The sequence below is a fragment of the Lissotriton helveticus genome, chromosome 9, assembly GCF_964261635.1.
Source record: "Lissotriton helveticus chromosome 9, aLisHel1.1, whole genome shotgun sequence".
NCBI lineage: Eukaryota > Metazoa > Chordata > Amphibia > Caudata > Salamandridae > Lissotriton > Lissotriton helveticus.
Genome location: NC_136070.1, coordinates 581,035,565 through 581,062,347, shown reverse-complemented (window position 1 = coordinate 581,062,347; position 26,783 = coordinate 581,035,565). Strand labels below are relative to the sequence as shown.

Here is a 26,783-nt window from a genome sequence, read left to right as displayed (position 1 = left end):
TAGGTTTAAATAGATTTTAATGTAACAGACTCTTTACAGCTCATGCCGTATGAGATTGTTCGTACACAAGTGTACTGACATCACATCCATGGTCCCAGGAGCTTTTGTAGCAGTGTATCCATCATGGAATGCATAAAGCAAAAGTTCGGAGGAGGCCGGAGCGCTGGAGAGCAGTCAGCTCTTGTGAAGGAGCTGTGGGAGTGAAGCATGCTCAATGTCAGCGCTTCCATGTGCTTGGTTAGTTTCTCTTCTTGTAATTCTCCAGGTTAGACAAGATCCAGCCAGAGGGAAGCAAGAAAGCCAGCACAAAGGCAGATATGCCGATGACAGTATCCTGAGAAAGAAGAAAAAAAACACTCAGAAAGAGTAGATATAACATTGAGTGCAAAGGGCAGATGGGCTTATCACTACATGATCAAAGTCGACTTACTAGAAAAGTATCCTGGGAGAGGAATTATGAACCTAACTCACAGACTGAAAGCCCTCTAAAACAGTCTAAGAAAGGTAGTGAGCCAAGGAGCGTAAAGAGCTACAGTCTCTCTTGTAGAGAGGGGTTAATGCCATTGACCAGGAGAAAGGGTAGGTGTAAGCTAGAACATTGGTGGGGCACATATAATTCAACATGGTTAGAATACAGAGCAAGAAACCATATTGATGGAAACATCACGGAGAAAAACAAAAACAAAAAGCTCATATATGTCAGTGACTGCATTCGGAGACTAGGGGCTGTATTATATCAAGTGTCCTGGTGGCACATGTGTCTACGTTTGGCTGGACCACCTTTCTGTGAGGCACGGTTTAAAGTGCAGGATCACGCATGCATTGGGAAAGCTCATTAGGTGTATTAGGGCACACTCTCCCAGTTTGCACCTGGCCCACTCAGTTAAAAGTTACCTGGACAGGGCACACTATATTTAATATGATCCCAGGTATTGTGTGTACCTGTGCAAGTGCAGTGCGATGATCAGACACTGAGAAATTCACTCCTACTTGCATTGCGACAGCTGGGCTCGTCTCAGACACTTTTTTAAATTCCCCGTTTTGTGGTTATAATTTAATTTGTTTCTCACCATTTTCCCCTGCTTTTAAAATTCCCCGGCCGCATTACCTGCAATTTAATTGTTCCCTCACTGCCTCTTTGGCGGGCCGGTCCCTCGCGCTACACGTTTGGTGAGCGCCATCTTGGGTGGGGTAGGGAGACGCTGGACACTCCCGCGCTCTAACAGTCACGAGGACTGGTTAGAGACCTATTTCAACTGGTCACCATGACGCGCAGCGTGTGCGCGCAGCGTCTCTGCCGCAGCCACGCCGGAGTCACGCCAGAGTCCAGCCCGTCTGCGCTGAGGACGGGCTGGATGGCTGGACTGCTGGCCTGGCTAATGTAATCTCCCATTCACCTAAATATTCCTTACAGGATTTATTAAGGCTTAAACCTCCATCCGCACCCTGTTTCCGCCGTTGCACTCCTGAGGATCTTCTATTACCTCGGGGGTGCTTTTGTTTTCAGACAGACCTAGGAGGTTTTAACCCTCTCCCCCGCCCTTCCCCCGGGGAGCTCTGTTCTTCGATGGGACCCAATATGTCGAGTGACTTTGGCTTCCTTATTAACGCTCGCTCTCTCGTTAAAAACAATCTTGTTTTTAAAGAGTTTGTTTCAGAAAGGAACCCCTCCTGGGTTTTCGTTACTGAGACTTGGGCCAAAGATTCTTCCGGCCCTGACCTCGTGGAAGCAATCCCAGAGGGCTATTGCCTAGCAAGACAGGACAGGATAGGCCGAGTTGGTGGCGGCCTGGCTATCCTGTATAAGGATAGGTTTCACTGTCACATTGCACCCCTCTCTGACCCCAAGGATGCGTTCCAAGCACTAAACTTCTCACTGTCCGATCACCCTAATCCTGTGTTTAATGGGATTCTGCTCTATCGGCCCCCTGGCCCTAGAGCGGATTTCGGGCTGAAATTGCTTCAGATCTTGGAACCCTATTTTGGTCGCCAAGATCTCACGATTCTAGGTGATTTTAATTTTCACCTGGAGCTGCTGGAGGCAAAAGACACCATCTCTCTTCTGGAAGCAATGTCGGCGGGTGGACTCACCCAATTGGTGAAAGGACCCACTCATCGAGCCGGACATACGCTCGACGGTATTTTCTCTAATGATCAAAGGCTGACAGTTACTAACTCCCTCCAGCTTTTCTTGGTCGGATCTGGCCGTTTCCTTCGGTCTGACTTATCCGACCCAGAATATAGCTGGAAGGTCTCCAGGGACGGTGGAAGTACGTAGGAACCTTAAAAACATTAGGGAAGATTCTTTCCTTCCATGGATACCTAGATTGTCTACTGCTCAGGAGCAGGATGCCTCATCAGCGGTCTCACAATATGAAAAAAACATCTCGGAGGCCTTGGATCTTTTGGCCCCTGCTAGGTCTTGCTATATAGCCAGGAAAAGACCCTCAGCTCCCTGGTTCTCCGAACAATTAAGGCTCTTTAGACAACAAGTAAGGAGACAAGAGCGCTTATGGCACTCTAGCTGGAATTTTAAGGACAGAGAAGCACATAAGATTTTTCTCAAAAAATATAAATTGGAAGTGACCAAAACTAAACAGGATTACTTTACGGCTCTCACTTCCTCACTTTCATCTCCTAAAGAGCTCTTTAGAATTGTAGATTCCCTCACCTCTCTCCAGGCCCCAGACCCGGTGGTCGCCTCCCAGGGGCTCTGTAACGAAATAGCCTCTTTCTTTCAGTCCAAAATATTGGACATTCATAGTGCTTTGGAATCTTTAAAATCTTCCACCACTATGCCCTTGGTACCCGCTATTTTGGATTCTAACGGTGTCGTTTCTCCTCGGGTCAGGGATCTTGAATCCTTTCCCCCTCTCTCCTACCAAGATCTCGAGATCCTCCTTACCAAAACCAAATCTGGATCTCCACTAGATGTATGTCCGCTAAAGATCCTAAAGCAGTGCAGAGAATCCCTCCTTCCCCCTCTGGTTGACATCATGAACAGGGCGATGGAGGAGGGCGTTTTTCCCCAGCAGTGGAAAAATGCTGTGGTAAAACCTCTGCTCAAGAAATCCTCTCTTGACCCGGGGGTTTTAAAAAACTTTCGCCCCATTTCTCTGCTCCCGGCTCCCGCAAAGATGCTAGAAGCCCATCTAAATAAACATCTTGCAGCATTTGTGGAGAACTCCGGATGCCTGGATCTTTTCCAGCATGAATTCAGGAGGGAACATAGCACCGAGTCTGCCCTCACCATAGTGCTTGATAACATCCGCACGCGGGTTGATGGGGGCCAGACCTCCCTCCTGATCCTTTTAGATCTCACGGCGGCTTTCGATACCCTCTCTCCCTCAGTCTTAACATCTCGACTGAGGGATATTGGAGTGCGGGGGGGCGGCCCTGGGACTCCTTTCCTCTTTTCTCGATCTTAGAGAGCAAAGGGTGATGCTGGGTCAGTTTCTATCTCCATCCCTGTCTGTGCATTGTGGGGTCCCTCAAGGGTCAGCGCTTAGCCCTACCCTTTTTAATATCTATGTGACCCCCCTTGCCAGACTTATTAGATCTTATGGGATGGAGGTAGTCTCCTACGCGGACGACACTCAGATCCTCGTCTCTCTCTCCCAATCAGTTACGTCGACTGCCGCCAATTTTAGATCTTGTATGGAGGCAGTCGGCCAATGGATGATTCACAATTCATTGAAACTGAACGGGGAGAAGACTGAGGTGATGGTGTTTGGAGGGAGGGAGGACATCTGGTCCGCCGAATAGTGGCCGGACTCCTTAGGTGCCTGCCCGGATCTCACATCCTCAGCGAAAAACTTGGGGGTCATGATTGACCCTATCCTTAGCATGTGCCAACAGGTCAGCAGGACTGTATCGACCTGTTGGGGGATCATCTACATCCTTAGGAAAATCAGGCACTACCTGTCCCTACAGGCAAGAAAGCAACTGGCTGTTGCCCTACTGGGCTCGCGTCTGGACTATTGCAATGCGCTGTATGCTGGACTTAATAAGTGCCAGCTGCAGCGCTTGCAGGTGGTTCAGAACGCAGCGGCCAGATTTGTTCTCGATCTACCCCAACGTGCCTCTGCCACCGCTGCTCGGAAGCAATTGCACTGGCTCCCCGTTGTGGACCGCATTCATTTTAAGTCCATGTGCATGGTTTATAAGGCCTTAGCTAAGACCAGCCCCACTGGGATTGGATGCATCCTCTCCCGCTATAATCCCGGCAGGAACCTCCGTTCCTCTAATAGACTCCTCCTCTCCGTTCCTCGTGTTCGGAAGACTAGATGGGGTGGCAAGCCTTTTCCAATCTGGCCCCTAAATGGTGGAATGCTCTCCCTCTTGAGGTTAGGTCTCTCTCCACTCTTCAAGCCTTTAGATCTGCCCTAAAGACCTATCTCTTTGTATGTGCCTACCTGTAGTAGTGCTGTTGTAATTTGCTGATCTATTTTCGATAGGCGCCTTGACACCTTCGGGTTGAGTATGCGCAATACAAATTGCTTAATAAATAAATATTTATGGGGAACCTATAATGAGAGGAACAGATTGCAGATGACATCTCTGAGAGAACAATACTCAGAGGCACAAGTACTGCTCCAACGGATGCTGAAGCTTAGGCCAACCCGAGATATGTCTTGTCTTTCTTTATGTACCTGCCTGCCTTGCAAGGACCCAAGAAGGTGTTGTATCAGATCATCAATGATGTGCAGAGACATCAGGAACACACAGAATAGGAGATCTGCGGCAAGTATTTATGACATTTTTAAATCATTCACCTATATCACAGATTCAAAATGGGCAGGAATATTGGCAAAAGAGAAATCACTTCCATCATACTGGAACCACATTTGTGCTCACCTTTCTCATCACAATGCCTTTAATAGATCTTAAGTTGATGGAAGGAGACTGCTCTTACTCAAAGGCTTCTTAGTTAATAAAATGATGCTTCCTAGTTTCAAACACCCAAGCTAATTTGTGATAGCTATTCTCTAGATAGACAGCATTAGTGGAAGAAAAATCTAAATACTGCACTCACACAATTGAAAACTCTACATCTACAAAAGAGTTGTTCAAGTTGGTACAATGGCTCTCATCTTCCCAACCCATAGCAGAACCAGAAGCATCACAAACATTCTGTAATCAATTGGCTACCTTCTTTCAAACTAAAATCACAAACCTATAGACCGGCTTCGACTCACTTCCTGAAACACCTATCTTAACACCGGCAATCAGCAGTCATGTCGAAAATGCTCCTCTGGTACCGAGAATAGAGGTCTTGGTCAATTTTCTGACCTCACGCCACTCCTTGCACAAACTCTCTTGAGAACGCATATGGGCTCGCCTATGGAAGCATGTCCACCTGCAATACTTCATATGGCTGCCGATACTATATCAGAACCCCTCTGCAAAGTAATTAATAATATAATTCATTCTGGAATCTATCCCCAAACCTGGAAACAGGCCATTATAAGACCTCTCCTGAAAAAAACCTAACTTAGACACTGGGGACTGCAAAAACTACTGTCCCATTTCCCTGCTTCCTGTCCCAGCAAAGATCCTGGAGCTACATCTCAATAAGCAGCTCATGGAAACCGCAGATCATCAAGCTTGGCTCGATGATGCTCAGTTTGGTTTTAGGAGGCATCATGGAACAGAAACGGCATTAATATCAGCCACTGACTACATTAGGCGCACAGTGGATAAAGGACGGGGGTGGTGCTGATCCTTTTGGATCTGTCAGCAGCATTTGACACCATTTCACCTACTCTGCTGCTGGACAGATTACGGAGTTTGGGATCTCACATCAAGCACTAGCCCTCCTGTCCTCATTCCTGACGGGGGTACAAAAGGGGGTGGTGATGGACGGAGCATCTGAGTCAATCAAACACTCACACCCAGTCAAAAGATCTGGGTTTAATCCATCACCGTTCTTTAGCCCACTCTGCCACCCCAGTTCAGACATGGTTATATGCAAATCAGTCTGACCTGTGCCTCATGGGAACAGTCCAGCCCGAACTGCCAAGCCATGTCTTCCCTGGACCGGAAACAAGCTTCCGAGGACCGGTTTCTGGCATTCCAGCCGTCTTCAGCCCGGCTTGCTTGAATCCAGTGGCAAAGTGAGCAAGGGACTCACGTCTGAGCATACCCTGCCACACTTATGGCGGCCAAAAGCGGTACAAAAGGGGAGATCCCAAAGGGTGAACTTAAAATCTTTCCATTCAGACTCCTATGTTGTACCCTGTGGAGTTACACAGGGATCCTCTGTGAGTCCCACTCTTTTTAATCTGTATGTAGCACCCCTAGCATCGGTGATCCACTCATTTGGATTGGAGGTAGGGTCACATGCAGATGACACACAGATTATGGTTACTATCCCTAAAGGGCCAAGCGTTTTGTCAGAAAAAATTCTTGGATGCATGACCAGAGTGGCAGAATGGATGTCGACTAACTTTTTTAAGCTTAATGGGGATAAAACCGAAGTGATGATATTCGGATCAGGGTCATCCAAGTGGAATGGCAATTGCTGACCTCAGTCCCTGGGATGCTGCCCTACCCAGAGTGGAAAGGCTAAGAACCTTGGAGTCCTGTTGGATACTGAACTTAAGTTTAATAACCAAATGAATCGCACAGTCTCGCTTATAAGGATGTTAAAAAAAATCTTTCCTTTTATCCAACGACCAGCTCGGATCCAGGTTGCATTGGCCATGGTAATGTACAGACTGGCCGCTAATAAGAAATTGCAGCACAAACCCCAGGTAATGCAGAATGCATTGGCAAGGCTCATTTTGGACAGTCCTAGGAAACAATCGGTCAGGGAGGGACTGAAGGCCCTGCACTGGCTCTCCATTCAACAACGCATTAGCTTCAAATCACTCTGTAGGTCCATAAATCGTTGCATGCTTCCTATCCGTCTAAGTTGAAGACTATGTCCAAGTGGCATTCTTCTATTAGACCATTGCGCTCCTCGCTTCAAATGCAACTGGTTGTACTAAGAAGAAAAAGTGGGGAAGACAGAGCATTCTGGGAGGCAGCTAGTAAGCTCTGGAACTCCCTGCCTCTTAATTTTCGATCCATCCCCCTTCTGCTCCCCTTTAGAAACTCTTAAAACCTGGCTTTTCACAGTCTAGCATCTAGAGTTAGCTTTTGGCCCGTTCTAGATTCCTGGGTATTGACGGCTGGTCTCTTGCGCCTTGATGCCCTCGGGTGACTGCTACGCTTTATAAATCATCAAATCAAATCAGACCTCTTCCTCTGCTAGCGCCAAGATGTTGTGCAAGGACGCTGGTGCAAGTCTCGACCATGTGGTGAATTGCCTTCAGCCAGATAGGGCTTTTCCTAATTACACTTTTCACACTACAAATTGTATTCCCCTAGCCTCACGCCCTTTTATTCGTATGGGCGTGAAGTTCCAGAATGTTAAGTGGGCTGAGGATGCTGAACACGACCAGTCTCAACAAATTTACTTGCCCACTCTCTATGGCGAGTTAGATTTTTATCAGGGCGAGCTATATTTAAGACCTAATTGCCCCTTCTGGAGAGACCACAAACAGGAATTCTGTTCACTCACAGAGGAGCACTAAAGGCGCCTTTAAATCTTGTTTTTATCTTGCACATGTATGCTAAGTTCCGAGAGAGGTCAAAAGTCAGTTTACATCTACAATTACTTTTCTGTCTCTGACTGCAAACTTTGAGGATTTTGTAAGGTGAAGTAACTGACAAACATGCTGTACAAAAAGTGTGACATGAAAGGCTGTAGGATGTCATGTTTGATTCTAAGACATTTAGATAAGTAAAAAGTTAACTGTACAAACATTTCCAAATAAATTTCAGTAGTTATGAAAGTCCTAGTTTTGTAATTGCGAAAAAAAAATTTTTGACAGGATAAAAACAAATCAATACACTTTACTTGGTGATGTGCAAATTACAAATATGTTTACTGAAACTCACTTTCCATAGATTGTTTATACACTATACAGTTTTATAAGTAACCCCCACCCCGATTGGATGGTTTGCACATTCTCGCTATGTCGTCTCTGATGAAGGGTTGTCGCTATGTCGTCTCTGATGAAGGGTTGTCCGCCGGTCAGGTGGATGTCTTGGTTGGCGATGGGTAGGTTGGCGAGTAGTTTGCTAGGTCAACTTGGTATGCAAAGTTGATGCAGATGTATTTTTTTCTGTTAAATGTTTGATAGGTCATCGCAGAGTTCGTGGGAGGTGGCAAGGTTGGTGATGGAGGCTGAGGATGTGGATAAGTCCTTGACGATCAAGAAGATCTTATTGTAGCTGTTGGAGCTTCCTTCAATGCAATCACCTGGCGCTCTTTTCTTGGTGTCTCTTAGATACAGGTGGTAGCGTCTGAGTACATCCTTGTAAGTGGTTTCAGCAGCGGTTTTGCGGCTGGCTCTCCACTTTCTCTCTGTTTACAGTGGCGTTTGGTGCCTTGAAGGTCCTCTGTGTACCAGCTGGCCTTCTTGTTGGATCTGCTTTGTCTTTTAGGTTCTTAATCCATTTTTTTAAGTTGGTGATGTCCTTATTCAGGTTGTCTGTGGGGTTATGTTGATCCGGGCTGAGGGCGCTCATCCAATCTGCTTCGGAGACTTTTCCCCAGATGCAGTTTGGTTGACAGGCACTGCTGGGAGCACTGACTTGCGGTCGGTTGATGCGGAGGTGGATGATGGGAGTGGTCGGTCCTTGTAAGCAGCAAGGTGGATTTGTATATGATGCAGAAACTGGTGGTGAAGAGGGGGGGCGTGTTTCATGTGATGTGTGTTGGTCCCAAGACTAGCTGGGTAAGTTCAATGATTCCCAAGCTTTCGAGAAGTGCTGTGGTGCAGGGGTTGGTTCTGTCTTCTAGGTGGATGTGGTGGCCGCTGCGGAGTAAATAGGCTCCTGAGTCAATGTTGAGTCGGCGATGAAGTCTATGGTGAGGTTGTTGAAGGTGGTCAGCAGTCTGGGGTGTCGGTAGGCAAGGGTTCACTTCAGGTTTAATTTTCCGAAGATATGCAGCTTGAAGTGCAGATGTTCCATGAACGGGGTGGTGTTCTCTGTGGATGTCGAGCATCTGATGGATTCCTTTTAGATGGCTGAGAATCCTCCTCCTGGCTTGTGGGTGTGGTCCTGCCGGGGAATCTTGTAGCCTGCTGAGATTGCTGCGGCGATGTCGGGTACCGAAGTGGAGTGGAGCCAGGTTTTAGTAAGAGGACGTCCGGTGAGTCACTGCTCAGCAAGTTCCATATTCTGGACTGGTGTTTACTGAAAAATCATGTGTTGTGTAGCATGCATGTGAGGGACTGAATTTGCTGTGGCCTATGGAGTTGGATTGGGGGAGTTGATAGCGCTTGCCTGAGGTGTGTGGGTGGGAGCTGCAGAACTGAGAGTGGGTGCAGGTGAAAGGTCTACTGTGGTGTGTGGTGCTGGAGGAAAGGAGTCCCAGGTCGAACGATCAGATAAACACTGCAGAGTATTGCTGGGGAGTGATAGTATCAGGGTTCCGGACGCTGGGCATCGTCAGGGCGTGGTCTGGCTTGCCTTTGGAGCACAGTGGCAGCTAAGTAGGTCCTGGGAGGGGCAGTGCTACAGTGGCGCAAGGAGAAAGTGGCAGGAGTACAGGTAAGGAGTGGTGGAGGCAGGGAAAGGCGCTGGAGGGGATTGTGGGGCACTGGCAAAAACTGCTAGTTATCCCCTTTAAATTATGGAGTGGAGTGACTTGTTTAGATGCCAGTTTTTACACTTCATTAAGTCTGGTCTTTGGGGTATCAAATTTCATTAAGTGCAAGAAACAGATCACCTACATCAGGGTCTCAAACAGGACCTTAATGCTGTACTCTGAGCAGGAGGGAGCTGTGTCATGTTGTGTGTTGCTGGCTCTGTCTTGAAGCATGTGGTGGTTTTCATATGTTGGGCTCTTCTCACAACAGGCTAAGCACTTTACCATCACTGCTCCTGGTTGTGTATCAATAGCGTAGTTTTAATATTATACAAGAGTAATGAATTAAACACTAACCTCAATAAACTACTAATTCCTGTAATCTTTAGCGGACTTACAATCTTCAGATTGTTACACTAGGTGGGTGAGTTAATAGCAAATCCATCCTTCTGCTAACCCAAATTCTTTTTGCAACTTTAGGCCAGTCTCTCTTTTGCCTACTATGGCAATGATGGCAGAAAAATAAATGTTAATAGACAGCCAACTCATTTTCTAGAAGAAAACCTTCTACTATGACTCACAATCAGGGTTTTCGTCACAGTTCCAGTACTGAGAGTGTTCTTCTGGAGGTCTCTGAATATATACAAAGCAACCTTGACCAAAACTTACCCGTATGTTAATGCTGCTGGATCTCTTGGCGGCCTTCAACACGGTCTCTCATGCTATATTGCTTAAGGGACTGGAAGCCATGAGCATCAAGAACCACCCCCCTATCCTGGCTTAAGCCCTTTCTCAACAACTTTACTCAAGTGGTCTTTCTTCCGCAATTTACGTCTGCAGCAAGGCTATTAATCTGCAGCATTCCACATGGCTCAGCTCTGCACCCCACCCTTTTTGGGTTTCGCCTGCCGAAGGCTGCGCTCTGCGCAGCTTTTCGGCGCAGGCGAAATCCATTGATTACAATAAGGACTTCAGGAACGTCCCCCGGCTCCCATTGGCTAGCTCCATAAATGGAGGCTAGCCATTGGGTGCCGGATCTGTCCGTCAAGGCCGGACCAGATTCGGGGGGCGTTCCTGCGATTTTTTCGCTCTCCGCCGCTGCGATGTCGTCATCGCGGCGGTGGGCGTCCCGTGAGAGCCGCAGCCGGTCCAGATGCCGATGTAACACGGCCCCGCTCTCCCCGCCTCCCCCAGCAGATCCCCGCCTCCCTCTCCCCTCCCACAGCAGATCCCCGCCTCCCTCTCCCCTTCCACAGCAGATCCCCGCCTCCATCGTCTCAGGCCGGGCTCCCGGCTGCTGCTCTGGAGGCCTCCCTGGACATGGCAGCCCACATGGCCGCTCAGGAGGAGGCGATCCGCCTGCTGACCGGGGAGATCGGCCGTCTGACGCGGCAGGAAGATGCGGCCAGCAGCCCGGGACTGGAGCTGCTGCGGGCAGAGAACGAGAAGCTCCGCTACCGGATCATGCATCTGCAACGTAGCCTGAAAGCCGAGGCGGGGCTCGGCACACGGGCCTCACCGGCGGACGCCGCGGTGCTCCCGGCTGGCGAGAAGCAGGTAGGGTGAGAGGCGGAGCCCTGTCCGGGGAGTTCCCTTTTCGAATGCATCTAGCAAAGATCGATGTGAATATATTTATATTTTTGAGTGGGCAATACATTCCAGTTGTTTTTGGGTTTCGCCTGCCGAAGGCTGCGCTCTGCGCAGCTTTTCGGCGCAGGCGAAATCCTTTGTTGTCAATAAGGACTTCGGGAACGTCCCCCGGCTCCCATTCGCTAGCTCCATAAATGGAGGCTAGCCATTGGGTGCCGGATCTGTCCGTCAAGGCCGGACCAGATTCGGGGGCGTTCCCGAGAATTTTTCTCTTTTTGCCACGTCATGCGGCGGTGGGCGGGGCTTTTTTTTTTTGGCTCTTCAAGGTTGTTTGGGCCATTTGGCGGCCGACCGCCGGCCGAGAAAGTCCAGGTGAGTGGTTCCTTTCCTGTCCCCCCCTCCCGCTGTCCGTTCCTTTCCCGCCCCCCCCCCCCCCAACGTTCCTGCCCGCCCCCCCTCCCGTCCATATGCCCGTTCCATTTTGTAAATGCTTGTTTATTTACTTTCTGAATAGTGCTGGTGATACGTAGGGTAAGGTCGTGTCCCCATGTCCCCCCCGCTGTTCGTGTCCCCATGTCCCCCATGTCCCCCCCCCCGCTGTTCGTGTCCCCGTCCCCGTAGGTGCTTGTTAAGAAATTGTCTGTGCATTTAGTCACTGATGTAGTCTGGTGTTGGATAATTTCGCTGTTAGCGCTAAACTTGCTCAGACGTCTTAATTGATCATATTGTTACGCAATTAGCCGGTGCACAATTCGCAAAGTTTGCTTTTGTGTAGTTACCTAGGAGGTTATTGATATCTTCATGTAACGACACGACACCCATAAAAAATGAAGGTTTTCATCTTGCGTTTTTAAAGGTGCGCACAGTTAGCCCCTGGGCCTCCCTAGGGGAGCCTGACAACCACCCAGGGTCTCATCCCCTGAAAGGATTTTGGGTATGCAAGACATTGCTGACAAAAGGCTTTGCGATAACCTCGGAGTGGGTGGCATTGGCTCCAACTGATGTATGAAGTGGTATCTGCAGCTTGGCCACTCTAACTGTGCAGTCGGTGCATGTGTGAAGTGTTAGCATAAGGCTAGATAAGGAGACGCAGCAAAATGTAATCCTGTCAGAGTGCTGGACTAAAGAACACACATCACCAGTCCATCTCATATCAGTTGTTTAACTCGGTTTGCCCTCGAGTTTCTTTGGTAATGTTAGAGAGGCTGATATGTGACTGTTAATACTGCAGCCGTCCTGGTGCACCCGAGCAAACAGCCTGAGTTCAGACCCCTTGAGCCCAGGGATCAGTCTCTCCATACCTCAAACAATGTACAATCCTCACGGCCCCAAAGGCGCTGGTAATTATTAACAGAGGCCTACCTGTTTCTGTGGCAGGTCACTAAAGAAGGAAGGTAATAATCTATATATTTTTTAAAACAAACAATCAGAAGTCTGGCTCGTCTTAACCGCCAAAAATTCATTTCTGCAGTCCCTGCATCCTGCCTGCAGCGCTGAGAAGAAAAACAAGTTAGCTGAAGAGGAGCTATCAATAGTGCAGCAGGTAAAGTGGTCCCGGGACCGAGGAGTGCTACCCAGTTTACTATCCAAGCAATGGGCAGAGAGGCCTATTTCCTGCCTGCACCAGGCCCCACGACACCTTGCTACGCCATTGCAGGTTAAGCGTTGACGGTGTGAATAAACATATTTAATTGTTAGTAGGTATATCTCATTTTTCTGTCAAGGATCCATACCAAGGCTGCCTGTCACCGTGTACACGTTTGAGAAGATGTTGGTTTCATCTCTCTTCTGTCTCTGCAGATATCTTATCTCGAATGTGCACAACTTTACATGAAATGTTCACCGTTGTTGTAGTTGTAGAGATTGCCATATAAAAGAATGGGCTCCTGTTCAGGTTGCCACACTAAATCCACACACGTTCTTCCAATGCAAAAACTAAGTATATTGCTCCGAGTGGCAACTTTAGACCATCATTACAAGAATCTTGGTTAATTGTGCTTTGTGAGGTAATTGCTGTTTTTATTTATGATTTCTTTTAATGAGATCACACAAATCGCAATTCTAAGTTTCGGCAGCAATATCACTTGGTCAAGCCTGTCGACATTTGTTGGGTAAAAGGCCAAGTATTTAACAGAACATGTAGATGTTTGGTGACGTAAGCACCAGCAACTGCATTTTATTCCCCCAAAACTCTTAATTCGGTCATATTTATCATACCCGATACATTCCGATTCAGCAGAGTTAGATTTTATGAGGTGCAATAAATATCTCTATGGCCCTCGTTAGAAGCCGTCCAGTTCATTGCAAATGTACGGGAACTATGATTGCACCCGGCTTCTCTCTCTCACATTTACACTTCTCTAGGCGCAGGATACATGTATGCATATGTCTGTACTATTTTAGAAGCATTTGGAAGCACTGTTTTCTGGCTGTAAACACAGTGCTGGAATTGGCCGTGATTCATAGTTAACTTCCTACGACCCTCCCTATCCCTACACCCAATAACTCTATCCCTCCCTCGTCCTTGTATACCACGTCCACCATCCGTCCTTGGCGCCCCACCCCCCTCCCTACGACCCCCTCGTCCCTCCTTCACCCCATCTCTTTTTGCCCGCCATCCCCCATTCACAGCATAATCTGAAAAAGTGTGGGCAGAAGGTGAGGTGGGGAGCAAGAAGGGGGAAGGAAGCGAGAGAATCGGGTGCTAGAAAAGTTTACGCTATATAAAACTGCATTAAGTAAAGTAAATACTTGCACCCATTCACAGCATTATCTGAAAAGTGTGGGCAGAAGGTGAGGTGGGGAGCTAGAAGGGGGAAGGAAGGGAGAGAATCGGGTGCTAGAAAAACTCGAGGAAGATTACTTCATATCATTTTTTACACCTCGGTTTATTTTATTTGAATTGTAACGGATCTTTGTGTAGAGTGCAGAGTAGTGAGTGTGCAGAGTAGTGAGTGTGCAGAGTAGTGAGTGTGCAGAGTAGTGAGTGTGCAGAGTAGTGAGTAGGGAGTGCTAGACAGTGCAGAGTGACTAGGGAGTGCAGAGTGACTAGGGAGTGCTAGGGAGTGCAGAGTGACTAGGGAGTGCTAGGGACTGCAGAGTGACTAGGGAGTGCTAGGGACTGCAGAGTGACTAGGGAGTGCTAGGGACTGCAGAGTGACTAGGGTGTGCTAGGGACTGCAGAGTGGCTAGGGTGTGCTAGGGACTGCAGAGTGACTAGGGAGTGCTAGGGACTGCAGAGTGACTAGGGAGTGCTAGGGACTGCAGAGTGACTAGGGAGTGCTAGGGACTGCAGAGTGACTAGGGAGTGCAGAGTGACTAGGGACTGCAAGGGAGTGCAGAGTGACTAGGGACTGCAAGGGAGTGCAGAGTGACTAGGGACTGCAGAGTGACTAGGGAGTGCTAGGGACTGCAGAGTGACTAGGGAGTGCTAGGGACTGCAGAGTGACTAGGGAGTGCTAGGGACTGCAGAGTGACTAGGGAGTGCTAGGGACTGCAGAGTGACATGGGAGTGCTAGGGACTGCAGAGTGACTAGGGAGTGCTAGGGACTGCAGAGTGACTGCAGAGTGACTGCTAGGGAGTACAGAGTGACTGCAGAGATTAAGCTAATGGCAATGTAAATGACAATGCCATTTATTTATCTGTTTTCAAAACCAACACATAAATACACATTTTGTCATTTACAATGCCAATAGCTCTAACTTTTCCAAAGGCGAAACCATTGCATTGTAAATGCTTGTTTATTTTTACTTCCTATCGGTGTTTCCTACCAGATTTAAAACATTTTATTTGACACGGTTGTAAGCAGAGCAAGAACAAGCGTAAGGGAGATTGCATGCCTTCAACAGTGTTTACAGCTGTAGCACAATGATCTTGTACAAAGCGCAAATTGAGAATTGTGCACCAACATTGGCACTTACACTTCACTAATTGGCTGGTGAAAACTTGTGTTTATACAGCGGCCCGTGAGAGGACTGCGCTCCTTTCAGAGCCCCCCGCCGCACCAGTTCCGTCACATTTCCCCCTCCTCTGAAACAGACTTTTTCGCATTAGAATAACTGGCTTAGGTTTGGAAACGCAAACAGAGAGAGCCAGCCATGGAGACGGGGGCCGGAGAGAAATGGATGGACAGAAACGATGCACGTGTATTTCATGGAGTGCCAGAAGAGCTGGGACACGGGCTGTCACGCGGGCGTCAGGTACATGGGTCGCAGAGAAGGTGTGGCGTAACGGCCAGAGCGGCCGACTTTGACGATAGGGAACCGGGTTCGAGTGTGAGCAGGGATGCTCAAACATCCTGTGATTCTGAGCAAATCACTTAATCTCCCTGTACCTGAAAAACGAATGTGACCTGGTGCTCATGTAAAGGGCTTTATACCCTCAGGTCGAGTTCGAGCTACATAAAATTGCACAAAAAAGCACTAGCTTGTTGGGGTATCCCACGGGTCGTATGCGTTATCTCAGGAGGTGAGGCAGGAGGCCGCAGTGGTCTCTAGTCACTTCTCAGAGAACGTGTGCAAACCGGGCTCCAAGCCCGCGAGGAGTCTAAGACATTCATTGGGGTCAGACACTTTTGTTTTAGAGGCTGCCAGGGATGGACGGTCGGTTCACTCAGAGGTCAGCCAGTCTGCGGCACACAGCCCTGTGTAGGTGAAAGCAGATTAACTTTCTTAGATGTATGCACTGCAAGCCTGACCCCAGGGGTCCCTCTGCCAACCCCACCAATTGCATCTTAAAGCAAACCTAATATGTGTGAAGGGAGAGAGTCACAGGCTTCCCCACAGTCTGAACGAGCTCTCAGACTGAGGTAAAACTTGTGATGCCCGCAGCCCGACCCTGGCCCTGACATGGATTTCGCTCTCAGCTGGTGATTTTCAAGCTGCTGGTTAACCACTGCACAATGCTAAGAAAAGCAAAACAGCAAAACAAGCATTGGCAAAGCCAGTTGGTCTCGTCCATGCAAGAGCTAATGACTTTGCCAATGTCTGTTAGCAATGTTGTTGACCAGCATAGATGTTGTGCAGCATGGTTAAAAGTTGTTTAAAAAAAGTGCTAGTGTTTGGCAGTCTAAACCATATAACCTAGCATAGTGGCATAATACACCTCTTGTGTGTTGGCCTGAAATTATCTTATGCAAATGTAGCCCTAAGCGTGTCTGGGGCAGAACAAGTGCTTTTGATTTCTTATATATCTGTGGTTTCCCTCCAGACTTTGGCAAACACGTTTTGATAACATTCATAAAGGGTTCTTTATGGCTGAGAGAGGGACGGTAATTTCCTGTTTGTTCTTCGGGCCTCCCCCTTGTGTTTTCCACTTTCGCACAGCTTCCCTGCTTGAGGATTACTTGCTCCCCAAAGGCTGCTTCCTGTCGCGTGGATCAAAGTTGCGCACATGAACACCCGCCCAAAATGCCCACGGTTCCCCCTGAAAACGAAGCATGCAGTGTTTGCTGGCCCGGTGATTGGGCCACTTTGAATGCTGATAGCAATCAGTATGAACTTCCCTATTGCTGATGTAATGATGATGAATGCCGTGACACTGCTGTTTTAGACAGCTCTTCCCTGAGGATGCAAAGAACGTGTTAACACGCACTTCGATTGATGTTTTTCACCTGCTCCTTTCCAAATGTGTCTATCACATGTGCTCCTTGCCCTCTCTCTCCTGTCTTCTCTCACACTCTTGGCTTCACTCTCCATCTACCTTTCCTTTTTCTCCTCACTCTCTATCCTTCTCTCTTTGTCTTTCCTTTTTGCACACTCTCTCGCTCCTGTCCTCCTTCCTGCTCTCCTTCTTTCCTGTCTTCTCTATCCCTTCTGCCTTCTCTCACTCTATTCCCTCTGCCCTCCTTCTTGCTTTCTCTCTCTTCTGCCATCCCTCTCTCTTCTGCCTTCTTACTCTCTCCTGCCCTCCCTTTACAGCTCTCTCTTCTGCTCTTTCACCTTCTTGTCCTCCATCTCTCTTGTTCTCTCTCCTTTCTGTTTCAATCTCTCTTCCTTTTGCCCTCCCTCTACATCTCTCACACTCCTGCCTGTCACTCTCCATCTACCTCCCCATTTTCTCCTCACTCTCTATCCTGCACTCCTCAGATTTTCTTTTCACACTCTCTCGGTTCTGCCCTCCTTCCTGCTCTCTTCTTTCCTGTCCTCCCTATCCCTTCTGCCTTCTCTCACTCTATTCCCTCTGCCCTCCTTCTTGCTCTCTCTTCTACTATCCCTCTCTTTTCTGCCTTCTTACTCCCTCCTGCCCTCCCTTTCCACCTCTCTCTTCTGCTCTATTTCACCTTCTTGTCCTCCATCTCTCTCTTGTTCTCTCTCCTTCCTGTCCTCTCCTCCTCTAGCCATCCTTCTCCTTCCTGCCCTCCCACTCTCTCCTGCCCTCTCTTCCTTTTGACCTCTCTTCCTTCTTCCTTCTTACTCCTGCTCTCCTTAACTTCTATATCTATCACTTCTTCTCTTGCACTCAGTCTCCATCTCTCTTCCTCTTGCCCTCTCTCTTTATCTTACACTCTCTCCTTCTTGCCCTCTCTCTCCTGTCTTCTCTCACACTCCTGGCTTCACTAACATACTTTATGAAATAACGTGTATTCTAATTCACTTTGCATCTGCAACTAATTGCATTATAAATGCAATCCATATTTCTGTGTAAAGTAAAACACATCAACGTTTTACACATAATTCAAAGAAGTTAGAAAAGACCATTTGTCAAAAGCAATACCAAAAGCTCAAACTTTAACAAAGGCGAAACCATTGCATTGTAAGTGCTTGTTTATGTTTCTTACGCTGAGGATGCTCGGCTACTATTGGCAGTTCATGAAAATGCCCCTTCATCTCCGAGCTCTTAAATCCTGTCTCAGTTCCATCTTAGAATAAATACCAACTTCTTGAAATTATACTTGGATACGACGGAGATTCTTTTCTTTGGCACTAAACTTAGACCCGATTCCAATCTCTGGTTGCCATTTGACATTGGTAGAACAGAGAGGCTCGGGGGCATTTCTGTCTTTAGAGCCACGGAGGCTCAGAGGGGGCATTTTGTTGTGCAAAGAGCCCAGCGAGGCTCAAAGGGGCCAGTCATTTGTTTAGAGCCCTGAGAGGCTCAGGGGGACATTTTATTTCCTCAGAGCCTGCGAGGCTCCCACGTTGGCCCCATCATTTTCTCCGGCTGCCCAGCACTTCGTGGGCAGCTGCCACGTTTAGGGCACCCTGACATTTGGGGACACAGGGCGTCCTAGCCCTAGAGAGGCCAGTTGGCCTAGGGACAGCCAAAGGTTGTGGCTAATGTGATTTTTGCGCAATTGTGTTCTTTGATTCACCTCTGAATGTTTTTAGGCATCATGTGTTTTCCTTCCCTGCACCTCTGAATGTGTTGCTTATGCATCATGTGCCTTGTTCCTTACACCTCTGAATGTATGTTATGCATCATGTGTTACGTGCTTATACCCCTACAGGTATTGTGATACTTAGGTGGTTGTTCTTCCTAGTACAGGTGGTGCTAGTGAGGTCCTAGTTCCCTGCGTGACATTTTCCTAAGGTGGTTAGGGTTGCGTAGGTGGTACTTACCTGGTTACCAGTAGTTACTGGTTGTGTGCTAAAGTGATTTATACTCTATGTTCCAAGTGCTAATTCTAACAGTATTTCAAGTTCTATAAGTGCTGATTCCTGACAGTGGTCCAGGTGGCCCTGTCTTGTACATATCCCCTGTAAATTCTGCCCGTGCCTGTTGGCACATTGTAAAGTGTGTGTTTTTATCTAATGTGTTTTGGTGTAATACAAAGGCTATTTTTATATATAACCTTGTGTGGAGTTTCCTTTGTGGTGGGCCTTGGGTGTTGTTGCTGGGGTGCGTGCGCAAACACTTAACTCACATCGCCTCCTAGTTTAGCCTTACTGCTCGTGCTACATTACCAAGGGGGTGAGCAGGGGTTATCTTGGCGTGTAACTCCCTTGCCCTGACGTGGAAGTGGTAGTCTCTGACTGACTTTGGCGCAAGCCCTGGCCAGCCAGGGATCCCATTTCTAACATTGATTCCGCCTTAATTACCTCTAAACCAGACTACCCCAACAGTCTATGACTCGGCTTCCTTCCGATCTTATTCAGCGTCTTCAGACCATGAAAACACAGCAGCCCGACTGATCCTTAAACTTCCTCCCTGGCAATCGATCTCAAATCACTTGCCTCAGCTACACTGGCTACTTATTAAAAGTAGGATCCAGTTCAAGGCCCTAACCTTCTCTTTCAAGCTTTTTCACTCGAGGGGGCTCCTGTACCTGAGACGCGGTTTCAAACTATCCTCCCATGTAAGATCCCTTCGATCCAACTACCTCAGGCTGTTTCAAATTCCTCGTAATACTAGATCAAGAAAAGGTGGTCGGTCCTTTTCCTATCTGACAGCTAATCTGTGGAATGCCCTACCACTGGCATTGATAAACTGCCCTTCTGAAATGTTTTTTAGAAATAGGCCTAAATTGTCTCTTTTTGATGCTGAAATGACCCTTTCCTAAGTATGTTTCTGTATTTGAACGATGTGGAACCGCCTCCCGTTAGCGGCGGGACACCTTTTTAGGGTAGCTGTGCTATACAAATGTATTGTATTGCATTGTGATCCTACTTCTATTACCCAACTTTTTGGGTCAGGAACCCTGTTTACTCAATTTAGTGCGCAGGTGCAATTGGGGGATAAGGGGATCCCAAGCGATCACACATCAAGGGTACCTTCATGCAGCTGCGATGTGCACACATCAAGGGTACCTTCATGCAGCTGTGATGTGCTGGAGTTTACATCCACATATATATGCCCAGAGAACCCCAATTGGATTAGAAAAGCCAATCTTGCATTTTTAATCAATTGCTTTGCATTTTTAACCCATTTGCTGCATCTGACGGCCAACGGCCATCGCGCGCACTACCTCTGTAGTGCTGCGAACGTCCGTTGGTCGTCGCGGCCTCGCCCACTCCACTAAACTGCCGCCACGGTTAAGCGGCTAGATGCATGTTACAAGCATGGGCTTAAACCCAGTCCTGCCAAGTACCACGCATCAGGTGTTAGAGTAACGCATTTTAGTGTGGTGCCCCACATCACCGCACTGAAATGCATTGTCACGCATTATGCATCGCGTCTTAGCTGTCAAGACAAGCTGTTTATAGTGCTACCTAAATAAAACTGGGGTAGCAGCACACACAGTGGCGTGCAATGCTTCTGCAGGCTTTGTGCACCGCTCGCTCTGCAACTGGGCTGCTTAATGCTACAATGTATTTATTACAATTATGAGGCGCCGCGGGGAATGCACGTCACATCCTGCCGTAGGAGTTATCTTGTTGTCGGAGGCTGCAGTCCGACGTGCTCATGCATATCCAAACATGCTGTGTATTAACAGAGATGTGTGCACACTCTCATCAGAGTTCGATTGTCCCCTGAGGCGGAAGCCGGGGGATTAGGTCCTCAAACAAAATTTTACATTTATAATTTGTTTTGCCTTTTAATATTGTATTGTTTGCTACACCCCTACTTGTACCACGCTCTGGTGCTGACTCACCAGATTGTTCATCTCGACCCCTGTTCCCCGCACAGCCGATTAGGCGCTGACGCGGTAGGAGATAGGGGGAGTCGCCATCTTGGGTGGACTGCGAGGGCTGCGGTCTAGTTGTTGGCAGCCTCCCGCCCTCCCATGGGATTTAAACCGCGAGCTTAGCGCAGGCGCGCTGATTCAGAGTTTGATTCTCCCCTGAGGCGGAAGCCGGGGGATTAGGTCCTCAAACAGAATTTTAAATTTATAATTTGTTTTGCCTTTTAATATTGTATTGTTTGCTACACCCCTACTTGTACCACGCTCTGGTGCTGACTCACCTGATTGTCTGTTCATCTCGACCCCTGTTCCCCGCGCAGCCGATTAGGCGCTGACGCGGTAGGAGATAGGGGGAGCCGCCATCTTGGGGGGACTGCGAGGGCTGCGGTCTAGTTGTTGGCAGCCTCCCACCCTCCTCACGCCTTATAAAATGACATCTGGTTTCCGTCCGCGCAGCAGGCGCGCCAAAGGCATGCCCGTCTGCGCCAGGCCGTCGCCTCTCGCCAGAGATGCTGGCCAAAATTTGCCGGTTAGGGAGTTCTACTCACGAGAGGACCTGTATAAGTTACGCCCCCCAAAGTCTCGAGAAGGCTATGCCCCTTCTCATCCTCTAAGTGGCTCGCTCTCCTGCCAGTGTGGTCAGTTTTCCCTTCCTATCCCGGCCACTGTAAGAGCCCTCTCTAAACCTCATGTGCAACAACAGGTAAAGGTGTTACAGTTGAATGTGCGTTCATTAACGAAACATCATGCAGAAATATTAGATCTTATAGTTGATGAATCCCCAGACATCCTTTTCCTAACCGAAACATGGACGAGAGAGGATCAGCTGTCTATACCGAATTTATCCCTACCCCCTGATTTTTCGATCTCTTTGGTTAATAGAGCTACCAGAGGAGGCGGTATTGCAGTGATCACGAGAGCTGTCTATTCTTGCCGCTTTGAGAAAATCAGTATGGAGGGTGGGGAATGCACGCATTTTAGCATTTCTATTAATACTAACTTCACCTTTTCTGGGCTGTTAATTTACAGACCCCCTGGAGCTATGGGTGGATTCAGTGCTTCCCTTTTGGAGTTTGTAGAGGCGTTCGCTGTGGGGACAGCAAACTTCAGCATTTTGGGTGACCTTAATCTCCACTTTAGATTGGAGCACGATCCAACTATACGCACCCTGACTGCTGATCTAGCTGCCTTTCAACTTCATCAGATCGTAACTGGTTCCACTCATATTGGAGGCCATGTGTTGGACCCAATTTTTACGAACATTGAGGTGTCCAGCACCGTTACTCCTACTCCAATAGCCTGGTTGGACCACTTTCTAGTGGGTATGACGTTTTCTATTCCTGCCACCAACTCCTGTAATACACAAAGAGCCATGCTTAAGAGGATCTCCATGCTTTTCTGGGAGCCGCGCCTTTAGGTCCTCTTCACGAGGTGGAGTCAGGCTATGACTCTTTCTGCGCCTGGATCACACGGGCGCTTGGGAGCTTATACCTGCTGTTTGGGTCCAAGGTCGCACTCAGGACGCTAATCCTTGGTATAATGATACCCTGGCAGCCCTAAAGAAGTCCTGCAAGAGACAGGAACGGGAGTGGAGGAAAGAATACTCAGAGAAAAAAAAACTGCTATTTAAAGGAACTCAAAGCTTGTCACAGAGCTATAGGCAGGGCCCGGGCAGACTACTATGCCTCTGAGATTAAAGTTAGTTCAAATCCCGCTAAAGTTATTTTTAAGATCCTTAAGGAGCTTAATACCAAAGTCTGTAAAAAATATACCCACCTCTGCTGCCCATTGTGAGGAATTGGCCTCCTTTTTTGTAAAGAAAATTCGGTGCATATACCAAGCGTTTACCTCTGCGATGGAGCCGGGCTCTCTCCCTCTGATGAGACCTAGGCCTGCCTCCCTATTGTCGGCTATCCCTGAAATTACTTGGGAGGAGTTTGACGAACTAACAAGGAAGATTAAATCAGGCTCTCCGGCTGATCCCCTTAAGCCGGCCCAGTTTAGGGACTTCTCTTTGTGCTGTCTGGCTCCATTGCACAATCTTATTAACGCTTCATTCTCATCGGCTATCGTTCCAGTTAAATGGAAACAGGCATGGGTCTCTCCCATATTGAAGAAACCTACCCTAGACCCCCTGAAGCAGCCAGAAAATTTTAGACCAATATCCCTGCTTCCGTGGGCTGCGAAGATTGCGGAGTCCCATGCAAATTCAATTCTTTCAAACTTATTGAAAACCAATAACATCCTGGATGACACTCAGCATGGGTTCCGCGCCGGTCATAGTACGGAGACGGCTCTACTGACTATGACGGAGCATCTTCGTTCCACTCTTGATCGTGGTCAAAAGGCGGCACTGGTCCTATTGGATCTGAGTGCCGCCTTTGACACCGTTTCACATCGGATCTTGCTCCACCGGCTCGAAGAGGCAGGAGTTATAGATCTGGCTCTTGCGTGGTTTAGATCTTTTTTGTCGGAGAGATCTTTCCACGTCTCTATCCCCCCTTTCTCTCCAAGGCACGTGCTGTTGAGCAGGGTGTCCCTCAGGGCTCGGCCTTGAGCCCCATCCTGTTCAATCTTTACGTGCAACCACTTGCTGCGGTCGCCAAAGTATGGAACCTTAACATCGTCTCATATGCTGACGATACGCAGCTGGTGGTCGCCCTCACGGAGGAGTCGACTGGGGGCCATGCCAGATTCAAGGCCGGGCTGTCTGCGGTGGCAGAGTGGTTGACAGCTAACTGCCTGCAATTAAACGCAGTTAAGACAGAGGTGTTGCTAGTTGGTAGGAACACTCATTTGTGGGGAGATCACTGGTGGCGATCTACATTGGGGAAAGCCCCTGAGCCAAAGACGGAAGTGAAAAATCTGGGAGTCTGGCTAGACTCGATATTAAGCTTCTCTATTCATACTAAAAAAGTTGCCGCCACTTGTTATCGCATCTTACGCAGCTTGAAACCGGTCTTGAAATTCTTTGATTCTGCCACCAGGCAGCTGATTGTCCAGTCTACAGTGTTGTCTAGACTTGACTATGCCTGTTCCCTGCTGCTAGGTGCTAACCAGGCAGAAATCATCCGAATGCAACGCATTCAAAATGCGGCTGCCAAAGCACTAGTAGGCTTTCCCAGATGGCGCCCTATTTCTGCTACCATCCGAAGGCTCCATTGGCTTCCAGTAGTCCAACGGATACAGTTTAAGACTCTCTGTATCTCGTTTAAAATCCTAAGACTGACTACTCCAAAAATGCTCTGTACGCTTCTGAACTTGTATGTCCACTCGCGGGCACCATGTTCGGCTGGTCAAAACCTGGTCGAAGTTCCCCGATTCAAACGAAGTGGAGCGGGAGGACGCTCATTCCGCGTCCTAGCAGCAAAATCATGGAATGCCTTACCAACTCACATTAGAGAAATGGAAAGCCTGTCCATCTTTAGGAAAGCCATAAAAACATTTATTTCCGTAAAAAAATATTTTGTGGTGCCTATTCCATTATTCCACTCTTGGTTTCTTCTTCTGGATTTAGCGCTGGGACGCCCCTTCGCTGGGGAAGCTGCGCGCTTTACAAGCTCCAATAACATAACATAACATAACATCAATGTACCTAGCCCGTTAAGTGTTGTGGTAAATCATCACGACGGGCGCTGGCAGCGATGCCTACCCCTCCTCTATGTGGCTCAGCAATCTCAGTTTGAGAAGGAGCTGCAGTAAATTTGATCCCCAGGTGTGGCAAATTCAATTACTGAGAGAGGAATAGAGGCGGATTGAAGTCACTGCCATTGCAGCGCAGCAAGTCGCACTCCAAGTGAAGTTGGTGAGAGAGAGTGCGGCCTAAATAATGGATTTCCTTCAGGCTGGGAAATGCGGGGTTCTGTTCTCCAGGAGCAGCTTACTCTCACCTTAAGAACCAATCAGTGAGGAAAGGAAGGTTGGTGGAATGTGCTTGCTGATGCATCGCCTGTTTGCATTTCAGCAAATAGAAAGCATTTTTTCCATGGGCTGCATGGCACATTTAAGGTGGGGTGGAGCCAGAGCCGTCTCAGAGTACTTTAGGGGTCAGGCACTTGTGACAAGCATCTTCTGGCATTGAAATGCGCCACGGGTGTCCATCAATAATCTAAAAGTAATATAGGAGGTACCCTTCTTTTGGAAAAGGGATGGGTATAATGAGAACACAAAATAATAAAATAAGCAAATAGCACATTCCGTTGTACACATTCCTTTGTACTCGTTTAGTTTTAAATTTAGGGGCATTGTATGAAAAGGACTATGTAAATTTGGTAACCTGGCTAGACGATATCCTGTATCATTTCTTTCAAGACATAATACATGTTGTATAGACCAGTGGTTTGGAAGATAGTGATCCTTCCCACCTGTAACAAAAGGAAAAGGGAAGCCTGTTTGTTGTGTTCAACGGGTGTCCTTGCCACTGGAATGTACTGGGCTGATATAATACTTTGGAGGTTCTGTTGCAGCCACTACGTTTTAACAAACACCTTTGGTGCACAGTCCCATGGCACATACACACACACAAAGCACCGCAAATACATGTCTATCATTGCTACAGCACAACCGTAAAAGGGATTGTCCAATTTGCAATTTCAGAATTAAATGCAAAATGTTATTCAAGGAAAGAGTAATATTTTTTAAGGATTGTAATGGAATTATGCCATTGCTTTTATTTTTTAAACAGAAAAGGAAAACCTTCCTCATGGAAGAACCCCTCTGATACCTAGGTGAGACATGACTTGATTTAAAACAAGTTCAACATATCATAAGCATTCAAACCACATTCTCCAGGCTTCTCTCAGCTTTGCTGATGCTTCCTAATAACTTGCAAATAAACTGAATACAACAACTGTCAAAACAAGACTACCTCTGCAGGCAGATAAACGCAAGAACATTAACTAATGCCTCCTAATCACTTAGAGCTGCTGCCTGGCTGAGAGATTGTTCTCTCTTAAAGGGGCATCCTCTGAAGAGAAAGCAACATGCCTCGTCTGCACCACTAATAGACACCACCAGGAAGCATTCCTGAATTTTCTTTCTTTGATGAAGTCTGCTTGGATGTTGATACCGATTGTGACATAATTTACTAAATGCCCCCCGCCCTTTATTGAATGGTCTTGGGTAACACACACAGCATGATTCAGGCGATCTCGATGCGCAATTGGGGGTAATTTCTTATATTTATGTTTCCCTCGCCTTAAATACTTGATTTTACTCGCCAGAAAGTGTCACTCATAATTACACTGAAATTATGAAAATGTCCACACATACATATCTGAAACCTTGGCAGCTATGAAACTCCTAACTACTGTACATAAAATAATAAAAATCAATAGAACTGAATTATCTTGCGAAACGCGATCCTATAAAGCCAACTGTATACAAGACAATGGAACTAACATGTGACTCCAGAAGGTTTTACGTACACAACCCACTAGAAGCAACGAGAAATGAGCCGCCGCAATGAAGAGATGCGCGCGCCTCTCCACTCAAATCGAGGAGCAAATTGGGGTCTGCCTCCGTTACTTTTGGAAACTGGACGTAAAGCTCAGAGTGGCAGGCCCACACATCGCGGTTGTGGCTGGCGGCACAGAGGTCGGGGTCAGATGAAGAATACTTACCATACCAGACACGTTGCCCTTGGCGGGCTTGGAGGAGATACCAGCCCGTTGAGGCAGGACCACTCTGCTTCCCTTCAGGAAAGGAGCCACAAAACGAGTTACCGCGGAGGACATGGTGTACAGCTACGGACCTCGGCAGAAGGGCAAACGACAGGAAGTGAAGGGGACGCACGCAGCTTGCGGAAATGAACGTGCGCCCCGAGGCAGCTGGTGGCCATCTTAGAACGGGAACAGCCGCGCTATAATCAGCTTCAGCAAACGACATAACATTGTATCGCTCCCAACGAAGAGGAGGGTGGGGCGGTCAGACGTTTTCTTTTTTAAAAGAGAAGAAATACTGTTCTCAGCATAGTTAGGCCTCTT

At 47.8% G+C, this 26,783-nt stretch overlaps 1 long non-coding RNA gene across 1 annotated transcript; it reads right to left on the bottom strand.

The window, feature by feature from the left end:
* Positions 1–26,783, bottom strand: LOC144781607 (uncharacterized). Its single transcript, XR_013601014.1, has 2 exons — positions 26,421–26,783; positions 1–334 (listed from the first exon to the last, which is right to left on the bottom strand). It is a non-coding gene; the product is annotated as an uncharacterized LOC144781607 (long non-coding RNA).